The 13,990-nt window shown below is 43.4% G+C and overlaps 1 long non-coding RNA gene across 1 annotated transcript in view; it reads right to left on the reverse strand.

Moving 5' to 3' along the window:
• Window positions 1-638: 638 nt before the first annotated feature.
• LOC310847282 overlaps window positions 639-13,990 on the reverse strand; it is a 33,139-nt gene continuing 19,787 nt past the window's right edge. The window contains exon 3 of the long non-coding RNA XR_014565759.1: window positions 639-676. This is a non-coding gene — a long non-coding RNA (uncharacterized lncRNA). The remainder of the gene's footprint in view (window positions 677-13,990) is intronic.

Genomic DNA, 13,990 nt, shown 5'->3' on the forward strand with positions numbered 1-13,990 from the left:
AAGCCACCCACCCCTTTCCTTTAAAAGGTAAAGGGACCCCTGACCATTAGGTCCAGTCGTGACCGACTCTGGGGTTGCGGCGTTCATCTCGCTTTACTGGCCGAGGTAGCTGGCGTACAGCTTCCGGGTCATGTGGCCAGCATGACTAAGCCGGTTCTGGCAAACCAGAGCAGCGCACGGAAACGCTGTTTACCTTCCCGCCAGAGTGGTACCTATTTATCTACTTGCACTTTGACGTGCTTTCGAACTTCTAGGTGGGCAGGAGCAGGGACCGAGCAACGGGAGCTCACCCCGTCGTGGGGATTCGAACCGCCGACCTTCTGATTGGCAAGTCCTAGGCTCTGTGGTTTAACCCACAGCGCCACACGCGTCCCTTTCCTTTATACCTCGCCAAAGGCACCTCCTCCCCCTAGTCCTTAACCTCTGCAGCTCACCTTAGCTGCCCACAAGCCTGGTTTGCCCAGCCACATACTCATTTGCCAGGGTGAGCCACTCACTTGTTCGCTTTCCCCTCCTTGTTCGCTTCCCTCACCCTACTTTGATTTGAGTGTGCTGGCACCCTCTCCAGCAGCAGTGTGACAATTACAAATATGGTATGGGCTTATCTTCACTTACCTTTTTTCCAAGGATTTCCGTTTGCTCTGATTCAGCTTAAAAGAGTGGGTTTTTCACTTTTCTGTGGAGAAAAGTAAGAGCGGGTAAGCCCAGAGACAAGTACTTTTAAATCCAGTTTTATGGAACAGCCTACACTGAAATGATTATAATACCAAAATCCTTATATTGTGAGTTGCATTGCATGGTACGATATTTTCCAGACTGTATTTCAGCAAAGTATAGTTGCCAATGTAACATGTAGTTGGATGCTTAATAACTAGGCCAATTTTTGCAAAGGTAAATCAACAGCTCGAGACTGACATTTTAATGAAAGGTCAAAACATTTGTAGATTAATGAAACTATGAAAAGCACAATTTATCATTTTTGGACTGTACATGCTAGGTATTTTCAGTGCAAATTGATATGCAGATCAAGCACACAAACACAAAAGGCTATCTCATATTAAATATATGAAATAAAGCTGGTACACTGGAGGCCTGGCATTTTATTCTCTGTCATTTTTATTTTTTTTTAAATAGAGGTAATTTTCTTTCAGCATAATATATTCTGACTTCCTAATACATGTATATGTGACTGTTTTAACGATTCTTATTTATTTAGATATTTATAAACCACACTTTCATTTAAAAAATAATATTACAGTAACAGCAATAAAATGGCAGTAAAGCATCAATGAACACCAGCCGGCAAAAATAACTTTACACTGTAAAACCTGGTCTGAATTACGAACTGCAATTTATGTATGCAATTGTTTTATATATGTTGTTATTGAATGGCAAAGTCGCTTTGAGATGCATCATAGGAAGCAATACATAAATGAAATAAACAAGTGTAAAAATGATAATAATATTATCCACTAAGGCCATGACCAAGACAAGGGCTGGATCCAGATTTCACTTTCCGTGGACAGATGGGCTCCATATGTCCCCATAAGGCTTTTGATCCAGCAGAAGAACCCTGGTGGTAGACTAGGAGGTTTTCCCATTTTTTCCCCCAATCCCTGCAGACCCCAACACCATCTCACACACTGATCTGGAGTATTCCTTAAGTGGCAACAGTCACGTTCCTCTCTCTAAGGAAGAAACATCCCCTGAAAAGAACTCTGCTCCCCACTGGCAGAAGCCACATCTAGATCCAACACAAAATTTACTTTTGGTTGCTGTCTGTTCTAATGTTTGTATTAAACCCATGCATAGCACGCTCTCTCATTTAAATCAACAAGACTTAGTGCTTAACTTTATTTGCATCATGCTCTAAAAGACTGCAGTGATACATACGCCTACTTTACTGGCACTTACTCACAAGTAAACAAGCTTAGGATAGTGCTGCATATGACTAAAATAGGAACGACTACAAAAGAGTTAAAACATTTATTACTTACTCATTTTTTTCGCTTTTTAAAAAGTCTCAAAGCAACTTACAATAGATGGAAGTAGATAAAGGTTTTTTATTGATCTAGTAAATACTGGAAAAAGAGGTAGCGTCATTTTTTTATTTGGATGCCCTTTAAAATATGAGCGTTCCAGTGTGTTGGTTTTTTTTTAAAAAAAAATAATAAATGAGGGTTTTTTCATGAATGTAATTTGCCATTGAATGCATAGTCTAATTAAGGGAAAAAGAAGCTCTTAAGCTGCAGATAATTACACTTGAGTAACCTCACACAAAGGAGGAAGCTGTGGTTGTGTTCAAGAGGATTATTCCAGTGAGTTCACTTGGTGTAACAGCTAAGCTCGAAGTCTACAAACATACTTTTGATTTGCATCTGAGGTGCCTTAAAGATCAGCAGCAATTTGTAAAAACTTCAGTGCGATGAAATATTACATGGATGCTTTCTCACCCCCAGCCCGTCAAAATATCTCTTTGTGTTTTGCAGCTGCGTCCTGATTGCAGGGGTGTCTGCTGGATATTGTTACAGCAGACAGTGGTGTTCCATCAGGGCAATTAGGCCAGATGTCCAGAGCAACACAGAGAAGAATGGGCAGGAGTGGCCTCAATGCAAGAAGACTGGCTTGCTCCATTTTGAAGCATTGCTGGTCACTGAGTAAAACTATGTCAGAACACCTGTGCTCAAAGATCTACACTGGATGCTAATTTGCAAGTACAGTGGTACCTCGGGTTAAGTACTTAATTCGTTCCGGAGGTCCGTTCTTAACCTGAAACTGTTCTTAACCTGAAGCACCATTTTAGCTAATGGGGCCTCCGACTGCCGTCACGCCGCCAGAGCACGATTTCTGTTCTCATCCTGAAGCAAAGTTCTTAAACCGAGGTACTATTTCTGGGTTAGCGGAGTCTGTAACCTGAAGCGTATGTAACCTGAGGTACCACTGTAGGCCCTTAACAGTTTGGGGCCAGTTTCATACCCTCCAACATTTCTCCGGTAAAGTAGGGACAGACACTCTGAGCACCTTCCAACATATGCATATAAAAAACATAATAAAACATTAAATATTTTTTTAAAAAACTTCCCTATACAGGGCTGCCTTCAGATGTCTTCTAAAAGCTGTATACTGTGGTACCTTGGGTTACATATGCTTCAGGTTACATACGCTTCAGGTTACATACGCTTCAGGTTACACACTCCGCTAACCCAGAAATAGTACCTCAGGTTAAGAACTTTGCTTCAGGATAAGAACGCTTCAGGTTACACACTCCGCTAACCCAGAAATAGTACCTCGGGTTAAGAACTTTGCTTCAGGATAAGAACAGAAATCATGCTCCGCTGGCAAAGCAGCAGCGGGAGGCCCCATTAGCTAAAGTGGTGCTTCAGGTTAAGAACAGTTTCAGGTTAAGCACGGACCTCCGGAACAAATTAAGTACTTAACCTGAGGTACCACTGTAGTTACTTATCTCTTGGGCTCAGGCACTTATCTTCCAACATTTCTCTGATGGTTTCTGTAAATCCAGGACTGTCCCTGGAAAATAGGGACACTTGGAGGGTCTGTGGTTTACCTATGGGATCACCTTACCCCATATAAGCCCACTTGACTGCTTTGACCTGCAAAGCTGGCCACAAAAGACTTGTTCCATATGTCTAAGAAATCAGTATTTTAAGGCAGCAGCACCTACACTTTGGAACATCAGGGAGGCGCCATTGCTGCACTCCTTTTGGAGCCTGCGTAAAACACGTTTGTTTAGGCAAGCCTGCCTGGACGTGCAGAATGTGCTTTAAGCTATTTTTAACTTACAGTTGATTTTATTGTTTTTAAACACCTGTTTTAAACAATACCTTATTAATATTTTTTTTAAAAAAATTGTAAAGCGCTTTGAAGCTTTATTGCAATCAAGTGGAATATAAAACTTGTTGCATAAGTACCATCAAAAGAGAGCAAGACATGGAAGACTATTAAGACCAGAACATATAATCACCTAGCTGTGCTAGCAGGGAACATAGGATTCTGTGCCCCAACTGATGCTGTATCCCAGGGGTTGTCAGCCTGGTCCCTACCGCCCACTAGCGGACATTTCAGGATTCTAGGTGGGCGGTAGGGGGTTCTACAACACAAGCTGAATCCTCCCTCCATCGAGCGCTGGTGTGCAGTAAGGAAATTTTACCATCAAGAAAGGTGTATTAGTGGGTGGTAGGTATAAATTAGAGGGAAGCGCATGGTGCTGTGGTCTAAACCACTGAGCCTCTTGGGCTTGCTGATCAGAAGATCGGTGGTTCGAATCCCTGCAATGGGGTTAGCGCCCGTTGCTCGGTCCCTGCTCCTGCCAACCTGGCAGTTCGAAAGCATGCCAAAAACTGCAAGTAGATAAATAGGTACCGCTCCGGTGGGAAGGTAAACGGTGTTAACGTGCACTGCTCTGGTTTCGGTGTTCCGTTGTGCCAGAAGCAGCTTAGTCATGCTGGCCACATGACCCGGAAAAACAAACGCCGGCTCCCTCGGCCTGTAAAGAGATGAGCACTGCCAGTGGTGTAGCGTGGGTTGTCAGCACCCGGAGCAAGGCAAGTAATTTGTGCCCCCTAACCCGTGGATTTGCGCCCCCTAACCCTAACCCCCAGATGTTGCGGCCGGTGCGGCCGGCCCCCCCTGCACCCCCCATGCTACGCCACTGAGCACCGCAACCCCAGAGTCATCTGCGACTGGACTTAACTGTCTGGGGTCCTTTACCTTTTAGGTATAAAAAGGTTGACTACCCCTGCTGTATCCAGAGGAAAAGGGATAAACTCTCCACCTTTCTCAATGCAGTGAGAGTAAGCACAAATGCAAAACTGAAGTATCCAATTATAATCTTTCTCCTTAGATAAAATCTATGGTTTGTGCTTCCACCTGATTATTTAGACTATCTGTGATGAGCCCCTTAGAACTGGAGTTTCAAATTTCATTAACAACATTTGGTAAAATAAGCTGCTGTCACCTGCTGCTGGCCGAGAGGCTTTCAAATGTACCTCACTTGTGTGCAAGAGGTTTCGGATGCTTAAATGAGCATTGAGCTCTTCATAATCTCTGTGCAGTTTATGCAGAGGGAGTATTGTGGTTGTTCCAATCTGTCTCCGTCCAGCACTGAATAAAACGATGGCAACCGTAATCTTTTAAATAATAATAAAAAAAGAAAATCGAGATAAACAAATGACATCATTCTGTGTGTGGATGTGGAGCTTATTTATAAGTAGTAAGCGGGGAACAATGCTTTCAGATTCAGCATGTATAAGAACATGCTACCTATTCCTCTCTAAAACAAAGTAAGGAATCTTACTGAATCAGTTTTGGTAGAGTGGTACCTCGGGTTAAGAACTTAATTTGTTCCGGAGGTCCGTTCTTAACCTGAAACTGTTCGTAACTTGAAGCACCACTTTAGCTAATGAGACCTCCCGCTGCCACTGCACCGCTGCTGCACGATTTCTGTTCTCATCCTGAAGCAAAGTTCTTAACCCGAGGTAATATTTCTGGGTTAGTGGAGTCTGTAACCTGAAGCGTCTGTAACTTGAAGCATATGTAACCCGAGGTACCACTGTATTTTCTGCAGGTCTGAGAAAGAAGCAAGCCCTTAGCAAGCCCTTTCAGCTAAGCCTGATCCTATACATGCTTGTGCAAGAAGTAGCTGCCATTGAGTTTAATTATTTTCATGCAAAAGTTTGCAAGCGATTGCAGAATGATTGACTAGTTTCAAGCCAATATTATAATTCTTGGCAAATCCTTGTGAGCATTAAGGCAGTAAAGGAATAATGGAATAGTATATCTTGGCAGATGGCATAGCTGGCTGGCTGGCTGCAGCACTGTGTTATAGATCCCGCATGTTCTTCACTAAACTCAGGTTATTATCAGCTCTTTGTAACCCCAGATCAGCTTGCAGCAGTGCAGATTTCTGCTTCTTCATTCAGGAAGTGGGCCGTCGTCTAGAGAGACTCTTTCAGGTTTGGGGTGTGTGTATTTGTGTGTGTGTACCTAAAAACGCAAAAAGGAAGTCAGGTAAAATGTCTCTTGGTTTCTCCAGTTCTGCAAACTAGTGTTAAGAAAATGCAGCAGGTATTTCTTGTACTGCAACACTTCAGGGCTGAGAACAAAGCTTTAATTCCTTCCATTTACTACTATTCCGAAGCCGCTCTTCAGCACCCTAGCTTTCCCAAAACAGTTTGCATGACTAACAAATCCAGAGTTTTATCAATATCCAACATTAATAATAATAAATAATAATAATTTTTATTTATATCCCGCCCTTCCCAGCCAAGGCTGGGCTCAGGACGGCTAACAAGCAATAATAAAAACAAGTTGAATGAATACAACTTAAAAACAAGATTAAAATACAACATTAAAATATTGAAACATTAAAATATTAAAATGCAGCCTCATCACAGGAGGAGAAAGGAAAAAGGAAAAAGAAAGAGGGGGAGGGAATCAAATTGGCTCCAAGCCAAAGGCCAGGCGGAACAACTCTGTCTTACAGGCCCTGCGGAAAGAAATCAGATCCTGCAGGGCCCTGGTCTCATGAGGCAGAGCGTTCCACCAGGCCGGAGCCAGTGTTGAAAAGGCCCTGGCTCTGGTTGAAGCTGATCTAACTTCATTAGGGCCCAGGACCACTAGGGTGTTGCTATTTATGGACCTTGAGGCTCTCCGTGGGGCATACCGGGAGAGGCGGTCCCGTAGGTACGAGGGTCCTAGGCTGTGAACATTAAAAACAAACAATTCCATTTACAATAAAATGAGCCAATTTAAGTGAGGGCCATATCTAGCATCTTCCAGGTTCATTCTCTGCCATTTCCAGGTTGGCTGGGAATATCCCATGTCTAATATCCTGGAGACTCAACTGCCTGTTGGTGCAGACCAAGGGTAGAGAAAATCAGGTCCAAGGGCCAAATGCATCCCTCTGCCTGGCCTGTGGAACCCTCCTCAGGCCACAAACCCTTTTCTCAGGCCACACCCTGTCCACCATTGACATGTGGCCATTAGAACGTTGACCAGAAGGGAATATGATTCTTAGGCTGAAAAGAGATTCCTCATTCATGGTGTGGAAGCACTGAGCTAGGGCCCCTTTTATAGTGAATTCGATATGATTTGTGCACATGATTGTATCAAGGTGGCTATATATGTATGTGGTCCTATTTGCCCCTGCAAAAGGTTTGGGGCAGGTACACCAGTTCATTTACAGTTACTGAATGCCCCATACCTTCCTGCTGAAATCCCGTGTCATATCATAAATGTTGGGCTGGGTTTTTTTGTTCCACTTTTGTCATGCACAATAATTCCCTTATAGATGGCAATAATGTGGTAACATTGTGGAAGCATTGCATAACAATTAATAAAATGGAATGCAGTGTGGGTGGCCCAGTATAAATCCACTATTATTGCATCAAAGTCATACTGCAACTGGGAAAAAGACTTGCAGAACTAAAATAAAAAACCCCACCAATCTAGTGGTCCCCTAGATAGACCAATGGTTGATTCTGTATGAGGCAGCTTCTGGTGTCCCTTCCTAGTTTACCAGCTACTCCTTTCTTCCATTTAAGCATGAAGCTGCAGGTTTTAAGGCACTTCCTGAATGTCAAAGCAACCACGTTTTCTGCTCTGGATTTCCCCTGTTGTTGTACATAAAAAAAGAAAGAAAATCCAATCAAATGGCAGAACAGCCATCTCTCCCAAGGCTGTAGACCAAAGCAGGAAAAAAGCAGAAGAAAAAAAACAACGAAATGAAACATGCATATCGTACTACAAATGCTAAAACCTGACTTTCCTATAAATTCATATGCATGCATTAGGTAAGAATGAGAGAAAGAAATAATTGCAGGTATAGGACTTAAGAAATTTACCAGACAGACTGGAGACAGCTTATCTCTTTGATCAACAGATACCGGTTTTAAATCGCAGTTTATCAAGCTATATTGGAGACATTTACGCTTCATGAAGAATGCAAAAAGTATTTTATTCTATCCATTTTGGGGGTGGAGTGGGGGAAAGTGAGCAGGTAGGAGAATGAAAATGTGGGTTTCTTTTCCCCCCTTGAATGCAAGATTATGCAGTATGTGCTACATCCTCTGAACCCTTTTATTACTCAACATGATATTGAATAACTGGCAGGGGGGTGGAGAGAAAGAGAGTGAGTTAATGAACGGAGGTAACAATCTTTCTTGGGCGTTTCTGCAAAACACACATGAGCAATTTTGATAGCTGTTAGCATAAGCATCCAGTTCATCCAGTTTCTTCAAATAATTCATGTATACTAGATGTTTTGTTAGGAATGCCTTCTCATTTGCTGAATTGCCCATTTATGGCCACTAGCCCTACCAGAAACATACTGAGTAGGCCAAATAAGATATTTATCACCTCAAAATATGTACCGCTAAGGAAAACAACATGACAGGTTTCCTGATCCATGCCTTCCATCGTGACTATCTTCTCCCCACAAGTCTCAGGAGTTGTGTTTTCTTTTGGGGGACCCACCCACCTGTTTGGCAGTCAGAAGGGGCAACAGCATCACTCTATCATGCTGATTTCTCCACAGGTGACGGGTGGATCCAGCAGGGCTGGGTGGAGGGACACGTCTACCAGTGGGGCAAACCCCAGTCTGTTCTCAGCCATCACTCAACCTGCCAGCCTTCTTAAAGCCAGATCAAGGGGTGATGGCTGTCAGCTTCTTCCTGCTCCTTAGCCTCAGTAATTGCCAGGAAGATGGGGATAATACTACAGAATAGCCAGCTTTGGCTGCCAATGACTCTGGCTCCACCTACAGTTGACCTCCGTGCCTTCCATACCGCCAGACCTAGCCAGCCCCAGCCTCCACTGAGCTCTGTCCAATCCAAGCCCCCCAGGACAGAGCAAAGAGGGTTTGGCTTGCTTTGTTAAATCTGTGAAAGGTGGTGGTGAAGGCACAAGCAGGTAAATGCAGACACTAAAACATGATCGAGCCCTGCAAAACACACCCATTTCACATGCTGGTGAGGCTCGTTTTGAACTTCTGATCAATGGGATTGTATGACAATTAGGAGGAATTCAACATAGCGCTAAGCAGGTTGCACTGTCAAGACAAGCAATACTGCTTCACTTATGGATTGCCCTCTCCTCCCACTGCATGCTGTTTTTTTGGGGGGGTCTTCTACCCCACCCCCGCCAATTTGGGGAGTGCGGGGGTGGGGAGAGGAAGGAAAGATCTATTGAGAAGAAGAAGAGTTTGGATTTGATATCCCGCTTTATCACTACACGAAGGAGTCTCAAAGCGGCTAACATTCTCCTTTCCCTTCCTCCCCCACAACAAACACTCTGTGAGGTGAGTGGGGCTGAGAGACTTCAAAGAAGTGTGACTGGCCCAAGGTCACCCAGCAGCTGCATGTGGAGGAGTGGAGACGCGAACCCGGTTCCCCAGATTACGAGACTACCGCTCTTAACCACTACACCATACTGAGGTAGCAGAAGTCATTCTTGGGGTTCCACTGGTGGGGCTCCTTAGCTGAATTGCACCCATTATTTTTTTCCTAACCTATCTTTAACTCAAGTAACACATTATTGGATTTTAAAACACTGCAGGCAAGCCATTCCAGAGTAAACAATTACAGCAACTGCAGCAGACCTTTCAGTAATGTGTAAAACTTTGGAGAGATGGGGCTTCAGTGCTGAACCTTGAGATGACAACTGAGATGTTTAACGCATGCCCTATTTTCGTTTGTGTATGTTGGCAGATATGCAGAGATATGATTTCCTAGCAATGCTGCCACGGCCTGTGCCGCTCTACACAGAGGTAAGTCCCATTGAGTTCAGTGGGGTTTAATCCATGCACAAAATTGCAACCTAAATATTTCATAGAATCAGTGCTGGTAAAAGGTAAAGGACCTCCTGGACAGTTACCTAAGTCCAGTTATAGGGTGGGTGGCGCTGTGGTCAAAACCACTGAGCCTCTTGGGCTTGCTGGCTGGAAGGTCAGCAGTTCAAAACTGCGCAATGGGGTGAGATCCTATTGCTCTGTCCCAGCTTCTGCCAACCTAGCAGTTTGAAAGCACACTAGTGCAAGTAGATAAATAGGCACTGCTGCGGTGGGAAGGGAAATGGTGTTTCCGTGTGCTCTGGCTTCTGTCACGGTGTTCTGTTGCACCAGAAACGGTTTAGTCATGCTGATCACATGACCCGGAAAGCTGTCTGTGGACAAATACACACCGCTACACAGTACCAGCACCTTCAAATCAAATCCTTGCATCTCCTGCCCCAAACCCACCCTCATTTTTTCAACACTTTCATAACTGCAAAAAGTCTGTTTCCTTTTTAAAAAGTAGATTTGTTGTGCTAGGTTGACATCTTATTTTAATTCACTTTTATAGCAGAAGTCTAAATTTCCTAGAGTGCACTTGAATTGCTTCTGCAAAATACTGCCAATCTGGAGGTTCTCTTAGGCTTTTCATTTGATTTCCAGGTAGGTGCATGATTCCACCCTAAGGGTGGAATCCTGGTGATCTGTTTATTTAACATTCATCCTGATTTGTCAGCTGGGAGATTCAATGATGTGGGCTATTTGATGAGCATTCCTTCTGAGCCATTTGCAGGGAGGTTAGATGACGCTGTCAACACATGCATTATTCCACACTTCTTGGTGCATTTCTCGGCCACTTTCCTTATTGCAAAAAGCCCAATTATTTGATCGCCTTGCCCTTCAGTGCAGCTTGATATGAAAACAGGAGCATGTGATTATGTTCCCCTCCATGCTGTAAAATGATTAATTTGCTGCTTTCAAGATCTCAAGCTGTTCAAAAAGTCACAAAAGCAAGCCAGGCAGTTCCAATGTTTCTGTATTTGTGATCGGCTGGCAGGCCCACCAGTAAGTGTGTTATATTTGCAGCCTCAACAAATGAGGTGGAAAAATGCAGCCCTGCCAGCTCCACCCTCCACCATATTCATTTGTTTCTGCTCTAGTCACTTCACAGATTTTTGTTTTGCTTAGTTCAGAGCTAGCTCTTCTCTAGAATTTATAAAGCAATGTTAAGCACACTTGTATGCGTTAGAGACGTAAAATGCATCGAGGTCATTTCCCCCCTGCTGCTTTTTGAGTTGCATTTGCACAGTGTGCATACATCAGAGAGGGGGTGGGGATGTCTTTCATCCAACACACATGGCCAATTTTGTTTCCCCCATGGACCCCCCACCCAATCTCCTATTCATGAAGCTGTCATCTGCGCTTGCATGCTCATCTGCACATGTGCAGCAGCTGTCTTAAATGCGCACTCCTGGCTTAAGTATAAAATGAATTTAGCTAAAGTTCCCTAGTTGGATTGAAGTTGATTTGGGGGAAAACGTACCAAACAGCAATATTTCTCAAGAAAGGATTGGTTTGATGCACCTTGTGGCGTCTGTATGCACTTCCAAAACTAAAAATGAGAGCACACTGGATATGGAATAAATGGTAATGTGCACATAAAGGTAAAGGGACCCCTGACCATTAGGTCCAGTCGCAGACGACTCTGGGGTTGCGACGCTCATCTCGCTTTATTGGCCGAGGGAGCCGGCATACAGCTTCCAGGTCATCCGGGTTTTGCTTCTGGCAAAACCAGAGCAGCACACGGAAACGCCGTTTACCTTCCCGCACTTTGATGTGCTTTCGAACTGCTAGGTAGGCAGCAGCTGGGACCAAACAATGGGAGCTCACCCCGTCGCGGGGACTCGAACCGCTGACCTTCTGATCGGGAAGCCCTAGGCTCTGTGGTTTAACCCACAGCGCCACCCGCGTACCAATGTGCACGTACCCTAGAGCAAAAAGAACCACGGCCATTTAGTGCTGGCCACTTCTCAAGAGCTTATCCTGCTGTGAGATAAACTTTGCAAGAGGCCAGTTGAAAGTTAGCCTGGATCAAGATTTACAAATTCTAAAATATATCACACCCTCCCTAGGAAAGAGCATACAATATTAGTTAGGGTGTGTATTATGTGTGTTTTAGTTTTATGACGTATGCCTGTAGGAGTGGGATCTGAACAAATGCAAGTATTGAAATCCCTGACCTAGATTTCTTGGCTTAAATTTTCCACATGGATGAGGGTGTGGACCGCTGGGTTACGGAGTGCTGACAGTAGGCAGGAAACTATGAAGAGTGAAGCAGCTTAAATTTACTATTACAGGATTTTGAAATGTTGGCAGGCGTGAGTAATATAGCCTAAAATGCCCTGGTTTCACCTTAAAGATTAATTTGGGTTGTTTTATTCTCTTCTGAAGCCACACCCTGCTACAAACTTTTCTTTTAATGGACTTAAATAATATGCAAAACATGCATATTCACAAGGCAGATCTTTACCTTTGATCTCTGTGGTCTGTAAACCTTCTGCCTTATTTCTTTAAAGCATACCTGTTGTTAGCGGCAAAACTTGCTGTATCTGTAATGAATTCTTTCTAGGATGTGCAATTACTGTGTGCAAGGATGTCTGCCCACAGTTCAAAGCAAATTGTTACTCACTACAGTGTAGTCAAAAAAACCCAGAAGCTCAGGGGTTTGGCTCCTCTTTTACTCTGTAGGTTGATCTGCTGTCCTACTTGCTAGTGTCTTGGTTTTGCCCACTAGTTGCCTCCTTATCTAAAGCAAGCTGATTATACTCTCATTTTAGAGAGGAAGCAAGAAAGGAACTGATTCAGTGCGTAGATGAAAAAGAGAACCGTGGCTTTAAAAGGGTGGTGCTGTAAAAGCAAGTGTTTTTTTTTAAACAAAGAAAACCTAAATTCTCCAAACTTAATACCAAGATTTTATATGAAAACAGAAAATCCCAATCTAGACTGTGTACACACTCTCATTTACTTTGTATTCAATGATTTCCCCACTGCTGGTTCGGGAAAGTAGTGTACACATCTTAGCCACAATCCATATCTACCCTGTCATTTCCTTATGAAATGCTGTGTTTTGATCCAAATAGAGAAAAAGAACATCTTAGCTGCATTTTAACCCAGTAATGTGCACACAGTCTCAGTTACCACCTAGTGATTATGTCATAGTGTTAGGTCCAATGTGCCGTAGATGGGTCATATTTATATTTCCATTTGTCTGATAAATCAGGACTGGCAATTTATATTTGCAATAAGCACCCCTCCCCCCCCCCAATACATAGCAAAACTTAATTTTACCTAAAACGATAAGGATTTCATGCAAAATATTTCAAAGTATTGTTAAGGTGGCACATCCTTCAACTTTATTCTTGATATCTGACACTGAAGCTGAGTCATCTGTAGCTGAAACCAGGGATTTTACAGTGAAAGGGGGCGGGAATCCAACTAAGTCTTACTAAGATTAACGAAATTAACGAACAGAACAAGTTAGGCCCATTAATTTTGATAGGTTTACCCTGTGAATGACTTAGTTGATTACTATCCTGTGTTTGTAATAGCTAATCTCTCCCACTTACCTCTCAAAGAACCAAACACCAGCTCTGTGGAAGATTTGCTGAAACAAAACCCACAATCTTACATGCAGCTGAATCAATGTGTAGTATATATTAGCCAAATGGTACCTTGCCAGGATTCTGGGCACTCTACTCTCATAACCTATTTAGATTTATAAAGGTTGCCCTTGTGGGATTCTTAGCTACCGAAAAGAAAGCCTCAGCAAACCGGAAGGCATTTGTATTTCTTGGTATTACTGGGGATTTGGAAATGGGTGGGTCTATTCCTCCCTTCCATGAAGACATTAGCCCGTTTAAAAAAGTCTATCATTGCAAGAAGACAAATGATGAGAGGCTATAAAAATTGCACACGGTATTTGTGTGCTGCCTTCTGCATTCCTGGATAAGAACCGTCCCATCCAATGAACTGGCACCACCTTTCTCACTCTTTGCCACGGGACACGTTGCACTCACTTGGGGCCTCTCCCAGCTTTTGCCATTCTTTGAATCACAGCCAGGAATTAACAGCAAGATGTGGTTAACCTTATTGAGTCTTGCCTTCGAGCTTTTGAGCCTCAGATTTGTTTACTGTGGAAATAAC

This window comes from Podarcis gaigeae, assembly GCF_964106915.1.
Source record: "Podarcis gaigeae genome assembly, chromosome: 6".
Taxonomy (NCBI): Eukaryota; Metazoa; Chordata; class Lepidosauria; order Squamata; family Lacertidae; genus Podarcis; species Podarcis gaigeae.